The following is a 24,264-nucleotide window of genomic DNA, read 5'->3' on the forward strand; positions in this document are numbered from 1 at the left end:
AACCAGTTAGTCGGAGTTATTGACTAGTAATTAGTCAAACGCGATGTTGAGACAAATATTTAATACGGATTAAATAATATGGGCTAAGGCGAATTAAACAGTTAATTCGTAAATTAAATATAAACGATTATATTTAATTAATGTATATTGAATTAATTATACAATATTGTCTTTGTCGGACATGTATTAATATTTAGACTAATCCGTGTTATTAGTCGATGTATTAATAACCGATAACCGATGACAGTTTATAATAAAACCCGTCATATACATTTTTAGCGGAATTGATCGGACCACGAGTTAATAATGAGGAGAAAGTGGAAAGCCCACTCCCTCCTCCATGAGACCCGCGGACCGAGGCAACAAAAGGAGAGGCTCCCTCTCCTTTTGACCTAAGCATTCATTTTACATGAAAATTAGGGTTTTGAAGAGCTTTTTTCTCTGAAAAACCTCGATCTCACATCGAATAACCTCACAATAGCTCTCTCGATATTGCAAGTCAATTAGAGAGCATTTCTAGCACAAGGGCATAGTCTCAGACGGTCTTGGGTGCAACGATTAGGAGGAAATCTCGTTGATTTACATTTCTTTACGCCGCGCATCAAAGGACCCGAGGTTGATTCTTAATCTTTATCGTTTTTCTATTGTATTTCGTTTATGACCATATTTCACATGTTAAATTTACGTTATAATCCTTAAATTTAAAGGGTCTTATACGGATATTACCCTACACTCGCATCACACATAATCTCAAACGGCAAGTCCCAGTCGGGAGGCTGTATGATCGGCGCAGAGACTAAAGCCTGCTTTAATCTGTTAAAAGCAGAAAGACAATCATCAGTAAACACAAAAGGGGCATCCTTAAATAGCAACTGTGTAAGTGGTTTAGCAATTTTGGAGAAATCCCTGATAAACCGGCGATAAAAGCCGGCGTGACCAAGGAAACTCCTCACCCCCTTAACATTAACAGGAGGTGGTAATTGCTGAATCACTTCCAACTTCGCTTTATCAACCTCTATTCCCCTATCATAAACTAAGTGCCCTAAGACAACTCCCTCGTTGACCATAAAGTGACACTTCTCCCAGTTCAGCACAAGATTAACCTCAATGCAGCGCTGCAACACTTTCTCAAGGTTAGACAGACAGTTAGAAAAATCACTTCCATATACACTGAAATCGTCCATAAAAACTTCCATGATAGACTCAATATACTCTGAAAATATCCCCATCATGCACCTTTGAAAGGTGGTAGGGGCATTACACAAACCAAAAGGCATCCTGCGATAAGCAAAAACGCCCTGAGGACAAGTGAATGTAGTCTTAGCTTGATCGTCTGGGTGGATAGGGATCTGAAAGAACCCTGAATACCCGTCTAAATAGCAGAAAAATTTATGAGAGGCTAACCTTTCTACCATTTGATAATTAAAAGGAAGGGGAAAGTGATCTTTCTTGGTGGCGGCATTCAGCTGTCTGTAATCTATACACATCCGCCAACCAGTCACTACTCGAGTAGGTATTAATTCATTCTTTTCATTCTTAAATACAGTTGTCCCTCCTTTCTTCGGGACTACCTGTACTGGACTCACCCATTTGGAATTACCGACAGAACAAATAATACCTGCGTCTAGAAGCTTCATTACCTCAGCCATCACAACATCCTGCATCTTCTGGTTCAGCCGGCGCTGACCCTGTCTGCAAGGTTTGTAATCTTCCTCCAGCTCTATCATGTGCATACAAACATCGGGACTAATCCCCTTGATATCGTCCAATGAATATCCCATTGCTTTCCTGTTTTTCTTAAGTACGGCTAACAAAGAAGTCAGCTGATCATCATTAAGCTTAGCACTAACAATGACTGGATATTGCTCTGTATCGTCCAAGAAAACATATTTAAGATGAGAAGGGAGAGGCTTACGTTCCGGTACCTTTACCTCAATGGAGAAAAGAGTGCTAATCATTTGTTCCACTTGCTCTCCCTCAGCTTCGGTAAGTTCAGGCTCGTCTAAATCATCAACAAGCAAATCCAACACAGCGTCATCGTCGTCTGGGCTATCTGCACACTCATCAAAAAGCATAAGAGCTTCTAGTGGGTCCTTCATAAAAGAACCCGACCAGAAGTCATAAATAGACTCGTCAATAATATCAACCAAATAGCAAGTATCCTCTATCATTGGTCGAGCCAAAGTACTAGGCGGATCGAAAGTGATAGCGTCATCCCCTACCGCAAGAGTCAAACGCCCTTGTCGACATCAATAAACAAAATTTCAAATTGTACAAAGGAATGGTCTTCCTAAGATAATTTGGGTCCTGGGGTGTCCTCACTATATCTAAAACAATGAAATCTTTGGGATAAAGAGCTTGCCTATTTTCACAGCACGTCCTCTAAGACACCTAAGGGCTTCCTAATGATCTATCACCAGGTAGGGTAATGTTAGACACTTTAAAATGACTCATATTCGGTTTCTTGCAGATGGAAGGGGCATGACACTAACACGGCTCCTAAATCACAGAGAGCCTTATCAATAACCATGTTGCCTATAATAAAGGTAATAAAAAAGCTGCCCGGGTCTTTCATTTTAGGTGGACCCTTATTCAAAAGCAAATTGCTAGACTCTTCCATAAATGAAATCGTCTCAAATTCACTTAAATTTCTCTTACGCGTCACAATATCTTTCATAAATTTAGCGTAAGTAGGTACCGAATGTAACAAGTTCGGAAAAAGGGACAAGTTACTGGAGGTTCTTCACAACGTCCACAAACTTACCGTCATTGTCGCTCGATCTTTGCGTCCCTTGACGGCCTGGAAAGGGTACCCTGGTAGCAACGAGTGGACCCGCAACTTTTCCTTTACCTTTATCAATGTGTGACGTCTCCACAGCAAAGGAAGATGACACTGTAGCGGCATTAGATAACAAAATAGGATCTCCGCCATTTAAAGTACTCGATCGAGCACTTATATCACTCGATCGACCATTCTCTTCTCCTGTTTCACTCGATCGACCGGTTTCATCACTCGATCGAGTGATTTCTTCAGCAAAGTTACTCGATCGAGTAAGTTTATCACTCGATCGACCAACATCAAATTGTACACTTCTCGATCGACCATTATTTTCACTCGATCGAGTGATGGGACTAATAAATACACTCGATCGAGTAGATAAATCACTCGATCGAGTGTCTGCATTGCACGCAGCAAGTATTTCTTCCAAAAACTCGTCTAAATCATCCTCCGGGGTATCATCAGCTATCAAAACCCCGTCTTCTGTTACTTTTGGCCCTTCATAAGTAAAGCCAACTTGGAAATTCGTTGCACCAACTGAATTGCATGTCGGTAGAAGCTCGGCTTGGTCTTTCGCGAGTGTTAACTGCGCGACTTGTTTCCTCAATTCCGCTATGACCGTGTCTTTCCTATCGCACATGCTCATCACAAAGGATTTTAATTCAAAGAACTTCTTCATTTTAGGAAGGAGAGACCTGCGTGATCGGCGTAGAAGGGGTAGAGACATTCTTTATTTCTTCATACAACTGAGAAAAAGGAACTCCTTGCTTGTATTTCCGATAAGCAAGGGCACGCTCTACACTTGCCATGCATTCAATAGGGTCATGCCCTTCCTCGCCACATCTACCACATGGCTCTATATGCTCAGTAATCGTAGGCATCCTGGCAAATAGACTTACAAAGCAACGAACAATCTGCAAGACTAATCAAAACTTTGCAGAAATGAGATCAGCCTCAAGGAATAAATTCCTTGAGACGAGAGACAAACTTAATTAAAACAACAAAATTGCACCACCTCCCCGGCAACGGCGCCAAAATTTGATACCGTCGTCAGGTACCAAAAATAAATACCTAAGTTACTACTAACAGAAGTCAGCGGTAAGTAGGGTCGATCTCCACAGGGAGGCAAAAATGAGATTTATCTGTCTAATTTTAGTCTATGAGTAACGGGTCACAATGTGGGGGGTTTGAATACGATTTCTGACTAAACTAAGAGATTAAGGCAAGAGAGAAAGAATTAAGGGAAATTAACAGAAGGAGAAGGGAACTAGGATTTCGGGTCATCAATAAACGTCAGTCAATTGCAGCTAAGGTCACAGATCAGTCGATGTGTCGGTCTAAGGGGCAACGAATATCTCCTTTCGGTCTCAATTCGCCTAAAATACTATTAGCTTAACTTTCGCCCTCACTAAAGCATCCTATTGTTCACTGCAGGTCTCACCTATTCCAACCTTTTGGTCCAGGTCAAGGTTTACCAATATTAAAAGGCTAATTGTGTCGACTCCACTAGCAGGATACAGTTAAAGCAGCGATTATCAACATAGATTAAAACAACAACGACCAATCTATAAACTAATTAGCAATTAACATTAGTCTAATGAATCATCTAATCCTAGCAGAGTAATTAGCTAAACATGAATAAAAGAGAAAGAAGGAATAAGGGAAGAATAATAAACATTAAATAATTAAGGAGAAAAAGGGAGAGAAAGAGTTACAGTAGAAATATCCGGAAATGAGAAAGTAATATTCAACAGAGGAAAAAGGAAAAAGTAACGTATGTGGTAAAATTCCAGAGGAGAAGCCCCTAAAACTGACGTCCTAACTTCCTATTTATAAGAAAATAGGAATTATTTAACCTAATGACGGAAATAAACTAAAAAGACCAAGCCCATAAGAGAATCCACTCGATCGAGTGATTTAAAACCACTCTGAAGAGTCTATGGATCCAAAATACTCAAGAGGGGGGGTGAATTGAGGATTTAAAACTTTTCAAAGCTTTTTCGATTATGCGTATGTAATTGATTATTTAAAGTTTATTGATTAAACTTTAACTAATCAACTAATGATTGTAAGCAAAGTAAACGAAAGAACAAAACAAGAAGAGACACACGGATTTTTGAAGTGGTTCAGTTTCACAAGTCGAAACCTACGTCCACTATTCTCGATTAATAAATTTAGTACCTTTCTACGGATTACAAATTTACTAACCCAACTCGTACAACTAACTCTAGCTGTAACTCAATGAGTACCGTTAAATACTCGAGTGACTAACTTACGCTAATAAGAAAGCACTAATGATTCTAACAAAGGTCCACGTTAATGAACAAGTTAAGAATTCAACTAAGCACTATTATCTTATAACGATAAATGAAGAACGAATGCACAAGTTTATAATTCACACGACCTTTTTCGAAAATAAACAAAACGGTTTTCTTGCTTTAAAACACGGTTTTTGTTTTGTGAAAATATATGAAAGTTATGCTCAAATGTCTTAACTTTAATGATGTAAAGTATGGAGTATTTATAGTAAAAGAGGAGCAAGGGTTTCGGTTTACTACAACCCTAGATGCCGTGTGGTGTCTTACAAAGCAAGAAGGAATTAGGTTAAATCTTTCCTTAATTCTTTTCCAAGACTTGCCTTAATAAATAATATTTTCCTATCTTAACAACTCACCAATATCTTGGAGATTAGGAAAGATAATAAAAGGAGATAAAGAAATCTCTAACAAATATTATCCTAATACCTTAACCCTTATCCAAGTAAAGACTTATTGTGCAAGAAGGAAATTACTATTCACGTTTACTATTCACGCGGCACTATTCGCGGGTACTATTCACACAGCACTATTCATCCCTAATATTTTTATAAGATAGAAAGGAATAAATCAAATAATAAAGAGATAACAAATCTCTAACCAAATATTATTTTAAAGATTTAATCAATCTTTTCCTTCTATCTTTACAAAAATAATATCTTATAAGTTAGGAAAGAATAAATCAAAATAATATAAAAGAGATATTAAATCTCTATTCAAATATTATAAAGATTTACCTAAAACCCTAACTTGTGCAAAGAGTAACCATGTATGAGGAATAAACGACTCATAAGCCCAATCCTCTTTCACGAAAACCCTAGGTAAGATAAATTAGGTTTAGGGTTTTTTAGAGTATGTAGAAACTAGAAACCCTAATTAGCAAGATGCCTCAACTCATAAGTTGATTCAATCATAATTAATAATTATAAGCTAATAGTAAAATCATTCTCAATATAAAAATAAGCTCCCTTGTAAAATAAATACTTTTACTAAAACATTCAAAACGGTTTTCCAAAAACAATTTAAAAACTATTTTGTCGTGTGTTTTATACACTTCACATCTCAATGTTATAGTAGAAGAGCTATAACATTGAGCTCTTATATAAGTAATGTTATAGCTGTGAGGCCATAATTTTACCAGTAAGAAGTCCATTCTTACGTTACCATTACGAGATAATCACCTACACTATTCTAATCTTCGTTAGGAGATCTTCGAGTGTAGGCTACTTCATTATCCAAGCTTGATCAATCTTTAATTGAGCTTTATCTTCTCATGAATGCTTGAATAATTCTTCCATTATCTTGCAATACCTTGATCCGTAATTGAGGGCTTGATCATGACATAAACTTATCATACTTCCATCACAATTCCTTAATGCTTGCGATTAGTAAGTCCAATCTAAAAGACTAAACAAATAATTACGCGCAACGAGTATATAGAATATAAAGCACTCTTGACATCATCAAAACATAAACATATATACTATATGGTTCAACAAATTCCCCCTTTTTGATGATGTCAAGTCTCCTAAAATTGTGACTAAGTAAAAAGTTCCCCCTCAATATAATACCGTTATCTTTATAGATAAAGATCAACGCAAGATCAAGACAATTTTTCAAAACCGAAACTTTAAGGACTTTAAGAGACAATTGGTCTTGACAAGGAGCAAGCTTAGGCAAATTCTAAATCATGGTTATTTCTTCCCCCTCTTGACATCATCGAAAAGACGAGAACAGATATAAAACGACTAGAATGATATCAACCGAGGCAAGAAATATTAATCAAAGCACATATTATAGTATAAGAACGATTTCAACATAAGCAAGCTCTAAATATAGAGTGTGCAATACAAACCAAGATGAATAGAGATTTTGTAGGAGAGAAGAAAAATAGTCACTCACCTAACTACGACCTACAAAAGCATGCATGCAATCTAACATGATAGATTTCTCTACTAACCGTACATATACACTCCAACCAATCGAGGTCCAAAACACATGCCGAGGACTTACATATGAATGTGAGGTGAGGTAATTGGGTAAGAAGGGGCAAAATAATTTGGATATGTGGAGGTAAAAGCCAAGCTAGCACCGATCACAACCAAAAGTAACCATATTCCACTTTCTACCCCAACATGAAAGATGATACACCATGCCAAGTATGGCAAACACTCACTCACATCAACAAGTACTTCTCCTCAAGTAATATGAAAATGAATAAGAATAGGAGTAATAAGAGATTTTTGCCTTTCTATCTTTTATAGTATCATTTTTCTCCTTTTTTTTTCGTATATTTTTTTCATTTCATTTTTTTTTTTTTTTTTTTTTTTTTTAGTTCATGTTTTTCTTCCTTCCTTCCAATATTCATCACAACACCAACCAAATTGACTACAACAAAACTTCCAAAAATACCAACAAGACTAGCTTGACAAGGGTAGGCCATATGGAATGTAGTTGAATAAATGGGTCAAAACAAGGCAAATTTGGCTAATGTGAGGTTAGTAGGTAAAACGTAAAGGAAGGATCGCCTCTCCACATGTGTAACCACCACAAACCCGAGTGTATACAGGTAATAAGAGACAAATTTCATGCTTATGCAATTTGATGTTACATGCCATGTAAGGAGTACTACTCACATCCTAAATGAAACCAATCATGAATGTCATTGGTTTATGAAACTCTAAACCTTAGAATGTATATGTGATGAGCAAGAGTTATGGTTTGTATACAGCACAAAATATAATAGACTAGCAAACGGAATATTCTCATAAAATAATAAAATACTATATAAGAATGTACTTGCAACGGAAAATATGAACACAATCATATAATCTCATCTTAACTAGCCAGTCATACGGTTAGGAAATAATTATGATAGTTTAGGTGCCACCGATTAAACCAATTTCCAACCGTAAAGTCTCAAATCATTCTCTAGCTAATGATTTTGTCAAAATGTCTGCCCATTGTTTTTCAGTACTACAAAATTCAAGTTTTATATTCCCCTTCTCAACATGGTCTCTAATAAAATGGTGTCTTATTTCAATATGTTTGGTACGTGAATGTTGTGCGGGATTTTTAGAAATAATTATCGCACTAGTATTTTCACATAAAATAGGAATACATCCTACGTCAACACCATAATCACGTAATTGTTGCTTAAGCCATAAAAGTTGAGTACATACCAGTCCTGTAGCAATATATTCGGCTTCAGCGATTGAGAGCAACCGAATTTTGTTTCTTCGAACCCCACGTGATGATACATGGTCCGATAAAGGTGGCGACACCCGACGTATTTTTTCTGTCTCCAGAGAACATCCTGCGTAGTCGGCATCCGAATAACCGACTAGATCAAAATTGCATTCCATAGGATACCATAGGTATAAATTAGCCGTTCCAATCAAATAACGTAAGATCCGTTTACGGTAGTCATATGCGATTCTTTGGGAGACGATTGATATCTCGCACAAACGCATACGCTAAACATGATATCAGGTCTACTTGCGGTCAAATATAACAATGACCCAATCATCCCACGGTAAGTAGTTTCATCAACTGATTTACCGTTTTCATCCAATGTCAATTTCTTGTTCTCGACCATTGGAGTAGGCATAGCGTGTGAATTTTCCATCCCGAATTTCCGAATTAACTCTTTGATGTATTTCTGTTGATGGATCTTAATGCCTTCATCTGTTTGTTGTATTTGCAGACCTAGGAAGAATTTCAATTCTCCCATCATACTCATCTCGAACTCGGAAGTCATCAACTCAGAAAAGTATTTGCATAGACTTCGGTTGGTCGATCCAAAGATGATATCATCGACGTGAACAACCAAAAGGTCAGAACCCTCAGTTTTTAGAAATAGGGTTTTGTCGACGGATCCTCTACTAAATCCACTGTCAAGTAGAAACTTAGATAATCGATCATACCAAGCCCTAGGTGCTTGCTTCAATCCGTATAGGGCTTTATCTAATTTGAACACGTGATCCTCAAATTTCATATTCTTAAAACCAGGGGGTTGTTCAACGAAGACTTCTTCTTGTAGATAACCGTTCAAGAAAGCCGTCTTGACATCCATCTGGAAGAGCTTCATTCCTTTGTGTGCGGCGAATGCAATCAGAAGTCTAATAGCTTCAAGACGTGCAACAGGTGCGAAGGTCTCGTCATAATCTATTCCTTCTTGTTGATTATATCCTTGGACCACCAATCTTGCCTTATTTCTGACAATGACTCCGACATCATCTAATTTATTCCGGAAGACCCACCGTGTTCCAATAACTGTCCGATCTTTTGGTCTAGGAACTAAATGCCAAACCTTGTTTCTTTCGAACTGTTGAAGCTCTTCTTGCATAGCTATAATGCAATCTGATTAAGCAAGAGCTTCATTGATGTTCTTTGGTTCGATCATGGATAGGAAAGAGTAGAAAGAACAGAAGTTGTTTAAGGAACGTCTTGTTTGAACACCCTACTTAATATTCCCAAGAATATTGTCCATGGGGTGTGAGTTCTTGTATTTCCACTTTGTCGAAGTACTTGGTTCTTCCTCGTTAGTTGAGCTTGACCCGACTTCATTTGGCTCGGAATTAGAGGAAGTTCCCCCTGAATCCAATCCGGGTGTTGTATTTGAGCCGATTATAACCTCGGGCTCTCCACTTTGATTTGGATTCAATGTTACAGTAACATCATCTATAACATTGGTTTGGGAGTTCTTATTTTGAGTCGATGTTATAGTATCATCAACTATAACTTTGTCCTTCTCCTTTTTGTCTTTTGAGGAACGATCGAGTTCATCGTTTATTCCCTCAATTTCATTATCCTCTAATTCCAAATCCGGGGGATCGTCTCTTGAAAGACGAAAGTCGGGTTCATCCAAGTCTTCTTCCTCATCCTGTAAAGGCTTATCGAACATGTTATCTTCATCAAAGATAACGTGGACACTTTCTTCAATACAGAGAGTTCTCTTATTGAATACTTTGTAAGCCTTGCTATGATCTGAGTATCCTATAAAAATCGCCTCATCACTCCTAGGGTCGAATTTACTCAAACGGTTTTTACCGTTATTATGTACAAAAAATTTACTCCCAAAACAACGAAGATGGGAGATATTAGGTTTTCGACCTCTAAGGAGTTCATAGGGGGTTTTCTTAAGGATAGGTCGGATCATAGCACGATTATGGATGTAGCAAGAAGTACTTATGTCTTGACCAAAGTTACGAGGTAAACCACTACACGAAGCATTGTACGTGCCATATCTTCTAAAGTTCTATTCATACGTTCAACAACACCGTTTTGTTGTGGAGTTCTTAGTGCGTAAAAGTTATGCCCTACACCATTAACTCTACAATATTCTATAAAGGTTTGATGATCAAATTCGGTGCCATGATCCGTACGAATAGATACTAGATTAGTCTTATATTTATTTTGAACACGTTTCATAAGACAATCAAATTCATCAAAAGTTTCGTCTTTTGAATGAAGAAAGATAGGCCATACATACCTTGAGTAGTCATCTACAAGAACAAAGACGTACCTTGATCCTCCTCTACTCCTTACCTTCATAGGTCCACATAAATCCATGTGTACTAGTTCCAAGGCTTCATTTGTGCTCACTACTCTTTTAGGTTTGAACGATGATCTTACTTGTTTACACCTAGCATATGTGTCACACATCTTTTCTTGGTCGAACTTGATCTTAGGCAACCCTTCAACCAAGTCCCACTTCTTGAGTTTATTCAAGGTTAGCGAGCTAATGTGACCGAATCGTTTATGCCATAAACAAGGATCATCAAGTGTAACTTTCATACATGAAAAAGAGTTAGTAGGCACAGCATTTAAATCTACCATATAAACATTCCTTTTTCGGTGGCCTTCAAGAATAACGTTGCTAGTTCCTTCAATAATAATGCGACAACTATCAGTATGAAAAACTACTTTGTTACGTTTATCACATAGTTGAGATATGCTTAGCAAGTTGTGTTTTAGGCCGTCTACGAGATAAACGTCACTTATTGCGTGAGACTTAGAGATTCCGATTTTTCCAACGCCGATCACTTTTCCCTTTTTGTTGTCCCCGAACGTCACTTTTCCTCCGTTGAAGGGTTTAAGTGAAAGAAACAGATTCTTATCTCCGGTCATGTGTCTCGAGCATCCACTGTCGAGATACCATTGATTGTTTTCTTTCACCTCTTCCCTAAAGGATTAGATACAGTTTTAGGTACCCAAGCTAAGTTGGGTCCCTTATGATTAGTTACTCTAAACACTAAATCCTTTCGAACCCAAACACGTCTAATGACCGTTTTTCTAACTTTAGGTTTGTTTGGCTTGGGAGGAGTTCTAGGGTTAGGGTTTTCTCTAGGTCTCGGAACTTCTCTAGGTCTCTAACTTCTTTAGGTCTCTCTGGACTAGTTGCCTTGTGAATAGGTTTCTTTGGGTTGAGATCTACAAGGGCTTTGTGAGGTGCTAGGTTTCTTAGAGTAGTCAAAGGCCATGTCATAGAACCAACGAAATTTATTGTTCCTTTCTTCGTTAGGTTCGTTAGTGGGGTTTCCTTATCCTCGACAACCGTGTCAACAGTTTTAGCATGTTCGGCATTCTTTCGTAAGTCATGAGCCTTTTTGACACAATTGATTTGGATGTGACCCGTATGACCACAGTAATTGCAAATCAAATATTCGGGAAGATCAAAGATACTTCCTTTTCTAAAATCAAAATCAAGGTGTTGATTTGCATTTAGAGTGATCTCTCTACGGGCTGTAGCACTCATGTCCTAACCCCATCTTCATATTATTGTCAGATTGTTCGGTTAGGAAGTTTAGGACTTTTGTGCTACCTTCCCACTTGTCATGGACTTTTGTAGCGTGTAGAAGTAGGTCTTTTAGGGTCTTAATTTCCTCTTGACATTTCGTGTGATCTACATCATTGTCCTTTTTGAAGTTATCACGAAAGTCTTGGAATCGTTTATTAAGAATGAACACGACATCGGTGTGTTGTTTCTTAACATTGATCATATCGGTCTTAGATTCTTTCAATTGCTTTGAAAGAGAATCTATCTCTTTCTTTTGGTCTAGGATCACTTCATCATTAGATGTGACCTTAGTTTCCAAAAGTTCTTTGACTTTTCTAAGTTCTAAAGTTATAGCTTCATTAGCTATAACTTTGGCTTGAAGATGCTTGATGTTAAGCTTTAGGTCAGAAGTTATAGCTTCATTAGCTATAACCTTGGACTCTAATTCCTTCTTTTCAGCCTTAGTAGAGTCTAATGTTGTAGCTTTCTCAGCTGTAACCTTAGATTTCAACTTCTTAGCTTTAGTCTTGAGAGTGTGATTCTCTTCCGCAATTTCGAGAACTTCCTTTAGATCTTTCAATTCCAGGATCCACATTCGTGACACTTATCAAGAGATTGTTCAAAGAATTCAATTAAAGCACTTTTAGACAATTTCCTAACACGTTTCTTAAGCTCAAGGTAACTTACCTCTTCATCATCGTCTTCGCCTCGATTCTCCAAGAAAGCAATAGTTTGAGTGAGAATTTGTGCTTTCATCAATCATCCTTTATCGGAGATTAGGTCAAGACTAACACGCCGAGACAAAGGTTTGCTACTTCGTCGTCTTGATTCCTCGTCATCTTCGAGTCAAGGTCTCCCCAACACGAAGCCATCATAACTTGCTTGAATTCTCTCTTTGTCTTCTCATGTTTCGTCTTGTCCTTTATCTTCTCCCATGTTGGACAATCTTTGATCATATGAACAGATTCTCTACACTTGAAGCAACCTCTATTTGCGAAGGACGCCTTTGAGTCATTAACCTTTTTGTTGAATGACTTGTTGTTATTGTTGTTATAGGATGATTTTGTTTGTTTATTTCGAAAAATTTTATTTTTAAAACGTCGTGCAAACAAGACAGTTTTATCCTCTAGGTCAGAGTCCACTTCTTCGCTCTTTAAAGCCATACTCTTATTGCGACTTGGTTGTTGTCGTCTTTGTTAAGAGTAATTTCATGGGCCATGAGAGCACCAATGAGTTCTTGATAAGATAGTGTTTCAAGATCTCGTGATTCCTCCATTGCAGTGACCTTAGCACGCCACTTTTTAGTCAGGCTCCTAAGAACCTTTCTAGCAATGTCCTTAGTACAGAATTTCCTACCTAGGTTTTTTAATTCATTTATTATACTTGAAAACCTTGCGGACATACTATCTAGAGACTCATTAGGCTCCATAATGAATAGCTCATATTTTTGCATAAGCAAATCAATTCGGTGCTTCCTAACAATGGAAGTACCTTCATAAGCTAATTCGAGCCCGTCCCATATCTCCTTGGCCGTGGAACATGAAGAGAATCGATCAAACTCAGTGGAAGTCATTCCGTTTTGCAGAAGACTTATTGCTTTGGAGTTTTTCTCGGCTTTCTTGTAGTCGGCCTCGACATAGTCCTCTTCTTTCTTTTCATAGGTAGTGCCTTCCTCGGATGCCACAAGAATTTTATGCGGTCCGTTTTGAATAATCCTCCAAAGACTCCCAATCGTGTCCTTTCACATAGTGAGTCATCATGTTTTCCACAATCCATAATTCTTCCCATCAAAGACGGGACACTTGAGATATTTGGAATCCATTTATCACGTGATAGGCAGCGGAATATAAAACAATAAGATAAATGAAAAACAAGATAGATCGCCTCTCTTTGCGGTTAGGCAATCAAGAGCACGAGGCTCGATACCAATTGAAGAGTCTATGGATCCAAAATACTCGAGAGGGGGTGAATTGAGGATTTAAAACTTTTCAAAGCTTTTTCGATTGTGCGTATGTAATTGATTATTAAAAGTTTATTGATTAAACTTTAACTAATCAACTAATGATTGTAAGCAAAGTAAACGAAAGAACAAAACAAGAAGAGACACACGGATTTTTGAAGTGGTTCAGTTTCACAAGTCGAAACCTACGTCCACTATTCTCGATTAATAAATTTAGTACCTTTCTACGGATTACAAATTTACTAACCCAACTCGTACAACTAACTCTAGTTGTAACTCAATGAGTACCGTTAAATACTCAAGTGACTAACTTACGCTAATAAGAAAGCACTAATGATTCTAACAAAGGTCCACGTTAATGAACAAGTTAAGAATTCAACTAAGCACTATTATCTTATAACGATAAATGAAGAACGAATGCACAAGTTTATAATTCACACGACCTTTTTCGAAAATAAACAAAACGGTTTTCTTGCTTTAAAACACGGTTTTGTTTTGTGAAAATATATGAAAGTTATGCTCAAAGGTCTTAACTTTAATGATGTAAAGTATGGAGTATTTATAGTAAAAGAGGAGCAAGGGTTTCGGTTTACTAAAACCCTAGATGCCGTGTGGTGTCTTGTAAAGCAAGAAGGAATTAGGTTAAATCTTTCCTTAATTCTTTTCCAAGACTTGCCTTAATAAATAATATTTTCCTATCTTAACAACTCACCAATATCTTGGAGATTAGGAAAGATAATAAAAGGAGATAAAGAAATCTCTAACAAATATTATCCTAATACCTTAACCCTTATCCAAGTAAAGACTTATTGTGCAAGAAGGAAATTACTATTCACGTTTACTATTCACGGCACTATTCATGGGTACTATTCACACAGCACTATTCATCCCTAATATTTTTATAAGATAGAAAGGAATAAATCAAATAATAAAGAGATAACAAATCTCTAACCAAATATTATTTTAAAGATTTAATCAATCTTTTCCTTCTATCTTTACAAAAATAATATCTTATAAGTTAGGAAAGAATAAATCAAAATAATATAAAAGAGATATTAAATCTCTAATCAAATATTATAAAGATTTACCTAAAACCCTAACTTGTGCAAAGAGTAACCGTGTATGAGGAATAAACGACTCATAAGCCCAATCCTCTTTCACGAAAACCCTAGGTAAGATAAATTAGGTTTAGGGTTTTTAGAGTATGTAGAAACTAGAAACCCTAATTAGCAAGATGCCTCAACTCATAAGTTGATTCAATCATAATTAATAATTATAAGCTAATAGTAAAATCATTCTCAATATAAAAATAAGCTCCCTTGTAAAATAAATACTTTTACTAAAACATTCAAAACGGTTTTCCAAAAACAATTTAAAAACTATTTTGTCGTGTGTTTTATACACTTCACATCTCAATGTTATAGTAGAAGAGCTATAACATTGAGCTCTTATATAAGTAATGTTATAGCTGTGAGGCCATAACTTTACCAATGTAAGAAGTCCATTCTTACGTTACCATTACGAGATAATCACCTACACTATTCTAATCTTCGTTAGGAGATCTTCGAGTGTAGGCTACTTCATTATCCAAGCTTGATCAATCTTTAATTGAGCTTTATCTTCTCATGAATGCTTGAATAATTCTTCCATTATCTTGCAATACCTTGATCCGTAATTGAGGGCTTGATCATGACATAAACACATCATACTTCCATCACAATTCCTTAATGCTTGCGATTAGTAAGTCCAATCTAAAAGACTAAACAAATAATTACGCGCAACGAGTATATAGAATATAAAGCACTCTTGACATCATCAAAACATAAACATATATACTATATGGTTCAACACACTCGATCGAGTAAACTAAAGCTTAAACCACTCGATCGAGTAGAAAATATACTCGATCGAGTAAATCAATAAATGCAACTACTCGATCGAGTAGAAAAAGGACTCGATCGAACAAAATTCTACTCGATCGAGTACTTTCCAGCAACGGTTTTCTGCTTTTTGCGCACTGAACTTCAAACGGCTGCCATTTCTTCGTTACTTCCGGCAAACAGGGTGATTCCGGTGGCGTTGGAAAGATAAGAGGACACGCTTTCATCTTCAATTAGAATCACCTGAATATCTGTTGTAGAACTCGAGATATGGCTCTCCAAATTAGGCACTAGCAATTTGAAGTTCTTCCTTTGCTCCCCTAGCTATCTTTCTTCTTTGCGCATCTCAAAATAGCTACATTCCCGCTCCAAATTCACTCTTCCTCCAAATGCATGCTAAACGGATGGTAAAAGGCTCGATTTCACTACTTTCGGTTCATTCCTCGCAAATAAGACAAAACAAACAAAAGTAGCATATTCGGGGCATTTCGTAGCATAAACTACGATAAAAGCATGGAAATACGTGCATGGAATGGCCTAAAAAGACTATATAAAATGCACATATCACCTAAGCATACCCGTCCATGAATGATAGGAGAGCATGTTCGGCGGTGTTGTCTACCAGAATGTCAACATGCGCCAAAGGGAAGTCGTCTTTTGGACTCGCCTTGTTCAGATCCCCGAAGTCGACGCAACCCGACTCCGCCGTCTTTCTTTGGTACCGCACAATGTTGGCCACCCGGTCAGAGTATTCGATACTTTCATGAACTGACTTTGAACTGTTTGTCCACCTCTTCTTTGATTTTAAGGCCCACTCAGACGCATCAGGCGTAAGCTTCATTTTCACGAGTTTAGCCCAGTTTAATGGGTATCAGGTGCTCGCAATTTCTCTGTCAATCCAGGCATATCTCTCGTAAGACCAGGCGAACACGTCCTTGTATTCGTGGAGGAGGTCAATGAACTGCTGTCTTTCCGAGGGGTCCAGGGTTGTCCCTATCCTAAGTTCTTGAGGTGTATTGTCGGTTCCTACGTTAATAGGCTCGGTTTCCTCAATGATGGGGGTTCTGGTTTCCCGTTTGTCAAGTTCTTTGGCTAAGTGAGGCGGGTAGTCACTCAAGTCAAATTCCTCATAATCATTCAGAATTGCATTGCAGTTAAAATGTGACGAGTCATAAGCAAACTTAGCGTTCATTAAGTTGACACGAGCGAAAAGCTCGGAAAGGACAGACGTCTCGTGGTCAGTCAGAGGCGACACAACAGAGGAAGTGGCCCCTGGAACAGACTCCAGGTTGTCACCTTTCATTGGAGAGGGGGTGACCTTAGTAGACTCAGCCTCTGAATCAGCCACGACTTTGTGATAAAACAGTGGGAAGGGGACCTTGACTGGGACTTCCAGAGTGTTAGGAGCTATTTACAGACTCTGACTCCGACTCGGACTCAGACTCGGATCCTTCAACACTTTCCTCCTTGAACATAGGGCCTTCTCCAGTTGTGATCTTGAGAATGCGGCTCTTGCGTCGGCCCACTTGATGGTTTTCCTCCGCCTTGGGTGGCTTTCTCCGGTCGATTCCCGGAGATCAAGGCGCTTGATCAAACGATTGTCTTTCAGACGATGTTGATGATGTCCTCATAGTCGAGGCGTTTGATGTTATCTTCCCCAAAGAGTAGTGTGACGGCTTGTCCGTCGAGGCATGGTGACGGTTTGGACTCGGTTGATGCGGCTTCGATGTTGTCGGGAATAAAGTAAGCGATCCTGGAAGACTTCCACTCCGGGTATCTAGCCTTCGCACAGAGTCATAGATAGGCTCAAGGAAAGCCGTGGTAGAGTTCGGACTCTCCCTCGGGGACAAAGTATCCGTTGAGAGTTAGGTGGTAGGGACGGAGGATGACCCCGTGCTTCTTGCGTTTTCGGATTAGGAGGTTCATCTCCTGGATGTCTTTGTCAGTAGGTTCGTATCCCAGCCCAAAGGGAATGTTGGGGACCTTAGCCTCGATTCAAGGGAGGCAATGGGTCCTTTAGCGGATTGAGCGGCAAACCCGGGAAATAACCCTGGCGCATCATGATACGGTTGATCGTGAGGTGGCGACCGGTCACATTCAGAGGTTGTTAGTTCACGCCGATTATGGCGTTCACGGCTTGAAACCCCACATTTCATTGTCGTCCTCCTCAATGGCTTGGGAGGCTACCCCTCTTCTCATGACTTGCTTTGATTGGGAAGCGGGGATCGTGATCGTTTTCCCGTTGAAGGGGACCCCGATCTTTTGGTGAAGCGTTGATGTGACCGCCTGACGGGCGTGAATCGGGACGTCCGTCGGGAGCATGTTGAAGGATGCGTCGATGTCGACCACTTGGAAACCGGTTTGTCTTTCTAGTGGCCCGGTTGCGATGGCTAGAGTTATAAGCCCAGCGACCTTGCGACGAGTGTCGTCGTAGGCGCGTACTCCTTGATTCGTTGGGATTAAATCGATTCTTAATACCACTGTACCGGCGATTTTGAGAGGAATGACATTCACGGCGAGCCGTCATCCACGAGAACCATTGGTATATTCTTTGGAGGCATTGCACAGATGTGATGTACAAAATAGGTTATGGTTGTCTCCGAGCAGGGGATATCCTCGTCTGAGAAGACGACCGGGTTGCTCGGATGAGGGGCGTCTCTTGTCATGTGTGCCACTATTTCTTCCGGGGAAGAGGTGGAGGGCACGATTAATTTTCCCAACGCTGCAGCAAGGCCTCCGTCGATGCTCAAAAGACGTTGCGATCGGTTGCCAAATTGAGATCTTGGCCTTTGCTTTCGGAGTTGTTTCAGGATTGAGTTCTCGGGAGCCTTTGGTTGAGTGTCCACCTCTGGGATGATTTGGTCATTCGTTGTTGGAACGATCGGGTTGCCGGGTTGCTCGGATTACGATAGGGACGTCGGATCGGGTGAGGTGTCCGATTTCCTTCGTCCGCTTTTCCTTCTCCGGGATGATATAGACATCCTCAACATCATCCCGCCATATGCCGTTAATTTCGAGGTCTCGAGGATACCTTGGGGGTATTCTCGGTGGGTAGTTCTTGTGGGGGATATTTTTGTGAGGGCGATTCTTGTGAGGGTAGTTATTTTGAGGGTAATTCTCGTGAATGTGGTTATTTTGAGGGTGATTTTCGTGGGGTCTATGCCGAATGGTCCGCGGAGCAATCCATCCTGGGGTGGGTAGTTTTGAATGCTTGGGGAATTCTCCCTCGGACGTGGTGTCGGGGGGTTGAAGATGAGTCGACGGTAGGCGTCGTCGAGTCGGGTGATTCTCTCGAAAAAGGCCGGCAATGGCCTCCTCAACTTGAAACATAGTGAGCATAGTAAAGACCGAATACGAACACTCCATCCGAAGGGTCCTTTTCCTGTAACATTCATCTCATCGTCATTGGCAAGATGAGATAAGAGCGATCTAGGGTCGGCTCATCGTCGGAGATGGCGTGAATTCGGAAGGATTCGTCTTGTTGTTTGGCTTAGTTGGTGGGGGTATAGCAAATCTCCCTTCTCAACCATGTCTTGAATGAGGTGCTTGAGTTTGAAGCAATTTTCGGTATCATGCCCTTTCCCTCGATGATACTGGCGGTAGGCGTTGGGGTTCCAAAATCGGGATTTCTTGCGCCGGCCGGGTCCGGTGGGCCCGATCAGTTGTAGCTTCCCTTGGTCCATGAGCCTTTTCAAGGCACTCGCATAAGTTGACCCTATGTTGGTGAACACTCTCTGGAGGCGTTCAATTTTCTTGGCAGATGGTTCGACGAGGTTGACCTCATCAATCTTGTTTGTCGATCGTAAGGCGAGATCCGGTTGAGGTGGATCCTTGATAACCCCCCGCTGTGGTCTTTGCTAAGACACCCTTTCTCGGGAGGTCGTCTTCAATACGTGTCCCTTAGTCTGCAGATCTTGAAAAGTTTTGATATTTTGATACCTAAAGCAGTTGGCATAAACCGGGCGGAGGTTGTTGACAAATTTTTCCACCGGAGTTGATTCACTCGGCTTACTAACCAATCGAGTACTCACCCTCCTCCAACGGGTTAGGAACCGGTGAAGCCCTCTTGTCGTTTTGGGTTAACACCTCGAGAGTACGGGTGTTGGCCTGGATCTCGACATTGTCGGCATATTGTTTGGCAAACTCAACCGCGATCTCATCCCAAGTGGTAAGGTTTTTCGGGTCCAAGGAGTAGTACCATTGGCTAGGAATCGGCTCCAGAGAGGATGGGAAGATCCTGGTAAAAAGTTCCTGTTTGACCCCCTTAATGGCCATGTAGTCTTTGAAAGCACGGATGTGGTTGAGTGGGTCCTCCACTCCCTTGAACTTAGGCACATAAGTCAGGGTGAAGTTGTCAGGTAACTGGTCCCCAGTTGAACCTTCGGTTATTTTCAAGGTGGATGTTGTTACAGGGCTAGGAGCTGTTCTTCCAAAGTTTCGGCCTCTTCTCGGCCGATCAGAGGTGGGTATTATGTTCCCCAATTTCCTTGTTCTCGGGGGCGTATGCCGACACGGTCTCGACGCGATCCGGGGTGACCTTAAGAGCGGTGCGGTGGCAAGGCTAGCCGATCGATTGTCACATCTCTGTTGTTATCGTTGTTGTTGTGGTTGTGAAAGACGGTTGAAGACAGGGCCATGGCTCGAGGCGTAAAAACGCTCACATTACAACTCAATCCGACACGGCTCCAAGGCGAACGTAAACAACACAGAGGACGAGACCAAGATCAACTCAACAAGACGGGGTGACCGTGTGTGGTCCCTACGGTCTTGACTCGATTTATAACGTGATGGTGTTTGGCCAAACCTTTGACACGAGTCCAACATGATGGCGTGACGCCATTGGACGGGTCTCGTGGCGAGACGACTCATAAGTAAAGACCCATAAGTACGTTTGCTTTGACTCGATAGACACGAGGCGGAATTGGAATGGTGGATCAAGTTTTGAAAATAGGAATTTTCAAAAGATTCATTTGTCGCTTTAACGGGCGGCTTCCGAAGATAGAAATCTCCGCAAGTCGATCGGTTGAAAAGGGTTGTCTTAAGTTTATTTCCAAAAGACGGTTTGAGTTTGGGTCGGCTCGGAAAACGGTGTGTTGCTTCCCAAGACGGTTTTGAAATTCAAAATTGTATGTTTTGAAAATCGAGTTTGAAATGTTTGAAGAGGTCTCGGGGACGGTGCATGGTCCCCGGGATCCCGAAAGTGTCTCGAGAAAAAAGGCGTGTGCTTTTCTCGGGTTTTGAAAGAGCCATTGTCGACGCGAAACGGGTTAAAATCCATGTCTAGACGCGGTTATGCAGCGACGGCGTAAAAAGGTGATTTTGAAATGGTTGTAAAATCGGTTTGAAAATCGCCATTACGACGGCCTAGAAAGGCGTGTTGTAATGGTTATACAAAACCGAGTTTGAAAATTGTCATTACGACGGCCTAGAAAGGCGTGTTGAAATGGTTATACAAAACCGAGTTTGAAAATCGTCATTACGACTGACCTAGAAAAAGGCGTGTTGAAATGGTTATACAAAACCGAGTTTGAAAATCATCATTACGACGGCCTAGAAAGGCGTGTTGAATCACAGTTATACAAAACCGAGTTTGAAAATCGTCATTACCACGGCCTAGAAAGGCGTGTTGAAATGGTTATACAAAACCGAGTTTTGAAAATCGTCATTACGACGGCCTAGAAAGGCGTGCATCGGTCGGCGAAAGACCGAGGTTTGAAATAGCCATTATAACGGCGCAAAAAGGTGATTTTGAAAGTTTGCAAATGACACGGAAGGACTTATGATCAAGTAGCACATAAGCACTCACGGTTTCATTATATTATGCATCATGTTGACACGGGTTTTGGCTTAAAAGGGTGGGTTACACACCAAGCAATCAAACCCGATTTGCGAGAGGGATACCAATCCAAACAAAATGTGTAAGGAGGGTGCCCTAGCCTCGTGCTCGAAAATGATGAAAGCTCTTTGACGAAACAAAAATGTGTAACGTCAATGGTATGCTTGACTCAATCTGGATTCAAACGGGGATGAGATAACTCTTGCCGACGAGACGAGCCAATTGGTCGATAAGGGTTAGGTTGTGGGCTCGGACAAGGAACCCGACCGTGACCGTAATATCAATTAATGCATTCCAACCAAGAACTCGTTCGAGTCTCACCATCTAGGGATCACAAAGACGTAAGTGTCCTAGTTTTCCCGGCCGGAGTCGCGTCTGTGGACATGGCCCACTGCGGGTCCGGTTCGATCTGCGGACTCGCAACGGTCTTTTTGAAAGCCACGCTCGGCGGCGTAAAGGTGCTTTCGACCGGATCATTTTAGATCGGTCGGTTTCGCCTCGGTAAGGGTCTCGAAACGATTAGAGATGTTCGGAGTCGCCACAAGCATTTGTGGGATGCCTGGAACCCGTTCGAATTCCACTTTATACCTCGGTCAAATCAAGCACAAAGCGCGTTTGACATAGGTACTAAAGATAAGGAAATCGTCCCTCTTTAGCATCCTATCTCTAGAATGACTCTCGTACGCCCGGATAAGGTCGTCCACTATCCAAAGTTTCTGAGTAAGAGGTGAAGGTACGTATTGGGTAGCTCCCTTTAATCGACACCGGGTCCGCCCGCGTTTAGCGGCCTCACCGATCGATCTTGGTTGGTTGAATGCAAAAGTTGATAAAACGGTTTAAATGCATGAATGCGCATCCAATGTTTTAAACCTAACATGTGAGAGCTTTCTAAGTCGGTTGGTTTAATCCAAGTATCAAGTATAAGATGTCGAGTTGGATTAATGATTGATTTGCATGCAAGACGAAAATTAAACATCCATTTACCGTATTAGGTTTAGGGTGCATAACATGATCCATTTGTCTTAGTAAGGCATTTTGCAAATGTGATTTGAATAGTCATCTGATCCGTCCTATATCCAGGTTAACCGGAGTCGGGATCGTCTTAGACTAATCTTGGAAGGGGAACAGGCCCTGTACAGACGGTTTATAAGAGGCACGAGCCACCCGGTGTAAGGGGCCTCCCTCCGGTTTTGAAAATGAGAAGGAAAAGGCACGCTTGAGGTGCGGGTTAGCCAACACCGTATCCGTGTTCGACCGTTTAGAAAATGTTATGAAACGTGTTAAAAGTGGGTATTTGAACTCGGTTTGATTTTGAAGGGGTCGTTTAGACCGCATTTGTTGATTTGGAGAACTAGACTCGAATAATCATCATTGTTTGATAATATTCGCTGTCGGGTTCGATTTTGACAAGCTTGACATGAATAGTTTTGAAAATGATTATGGACTAATTGATTTGAGTCCATTTTGAATGTAATTAGTCGGTACTCATCATCGTACCCGGGTTAAAATCCGGCATGGTATATAGAACCAAGGATGATTTCGTGTTGGTGACTAATATGTTTGTTTGAAAATGTAAAGAAATGAATAAAAGGCTTTAAAATACCTCTTAAACGTCATTAACCAAATATTATCACCGAAACACGGATTTAACCGTCATGGTATGAAGAACCAAGGGTGAAGAATGCTTTATGGTTAAAACATGTGAAATGAAACAAAAGGGTTTGAAAAATTTGAATTGGTAAAAACCGATTACAAATATGAAAATGGATTAAGGGAAATGACGAAAACAAACACGGTTGATCTCTAAGTCCGAGCACCCCATTTAGGCGCGAGCACATTGGCGACCTAAGGGCTTGTCTCGGACAAAAATCAGTTTTGGCTCGTTTATTCCATGTTTTGGTTCATGTTATGCATGTTTTAGCATGTTAAAGTCATGAAACAAATGAAAACATAATAAAGAGGATTTTTACACCCTCATACTTACATGTTTGGTTATGGCGAGACCAAAGCGTAAGTGTAACAACTTGTTTGATCGGAAAAACCTTCGGTTTAAAACCGTTTTTGGTAAGTAAAAGAGTGTTTTAAAAGTTTAGTGATGGTGTAGTGGTCAAAGTGGTCGGACAAGTGATTTAATGCACGATGACGGGACCAAACAATGTGTAAGGCTCGTATTTACGACTGTGAGAGTCGTAAACACGCGTCGGATTGTGACTTTAGAAGTCGAGTCGAGAATTTTAAGGGAGAAAAGAGGGGCGGACACTCGTGTAAGTCTCAAATGGGTGGCATTTGAGTGGTATTTATAGGAGAATGAGTGGTTGTGTGAGTTTTGAGCGACGTGGCCCACTGGTCGCTCAAAGAGCGCGATCTTCACGTCGCGGCACTTCGAGGTTGTGTTGTCACTATCACAACAAACGCAATCATGATTTGTTCTATCCTAGGTTTTGTAGTCACATGTTTGGTACTTGACCAACATGAATCCAGGAAAACTTAGTATAGAAGGCTTGAAGATATTTTGTTTTTGTGGTTGACTCGGTTTGACTCGTTTTTGGAGTCGGGATTTGAATTTTTGAGTCGGTTTTGGTCGGTGTCGGTTTGACTCTAGTTAGTGTCGTTGTGACCCGTCGCCGTGAATTAAACACTCCAGGTATTTTTGAAATGTTTTAAAATGTTTTGTTTTCAAAATCGTTTTAAGTTTTCCGACGTAAAGTTGTAC

Source organism: Silene latifolia, chromosome 11, assembly GCF_048544455.1.
Source record: "Silene latifolia isolate original U9 population chromosome 11, ASM4854445v1, whole genome shotgun sequence".
NCBI classification, from domain to species: Eukaryota; Viridiplantae; Streptophyta; class Magnoliopsida; order Caryophyllales; family Caryophyllaceae; genus Silene; species Silene latifolia.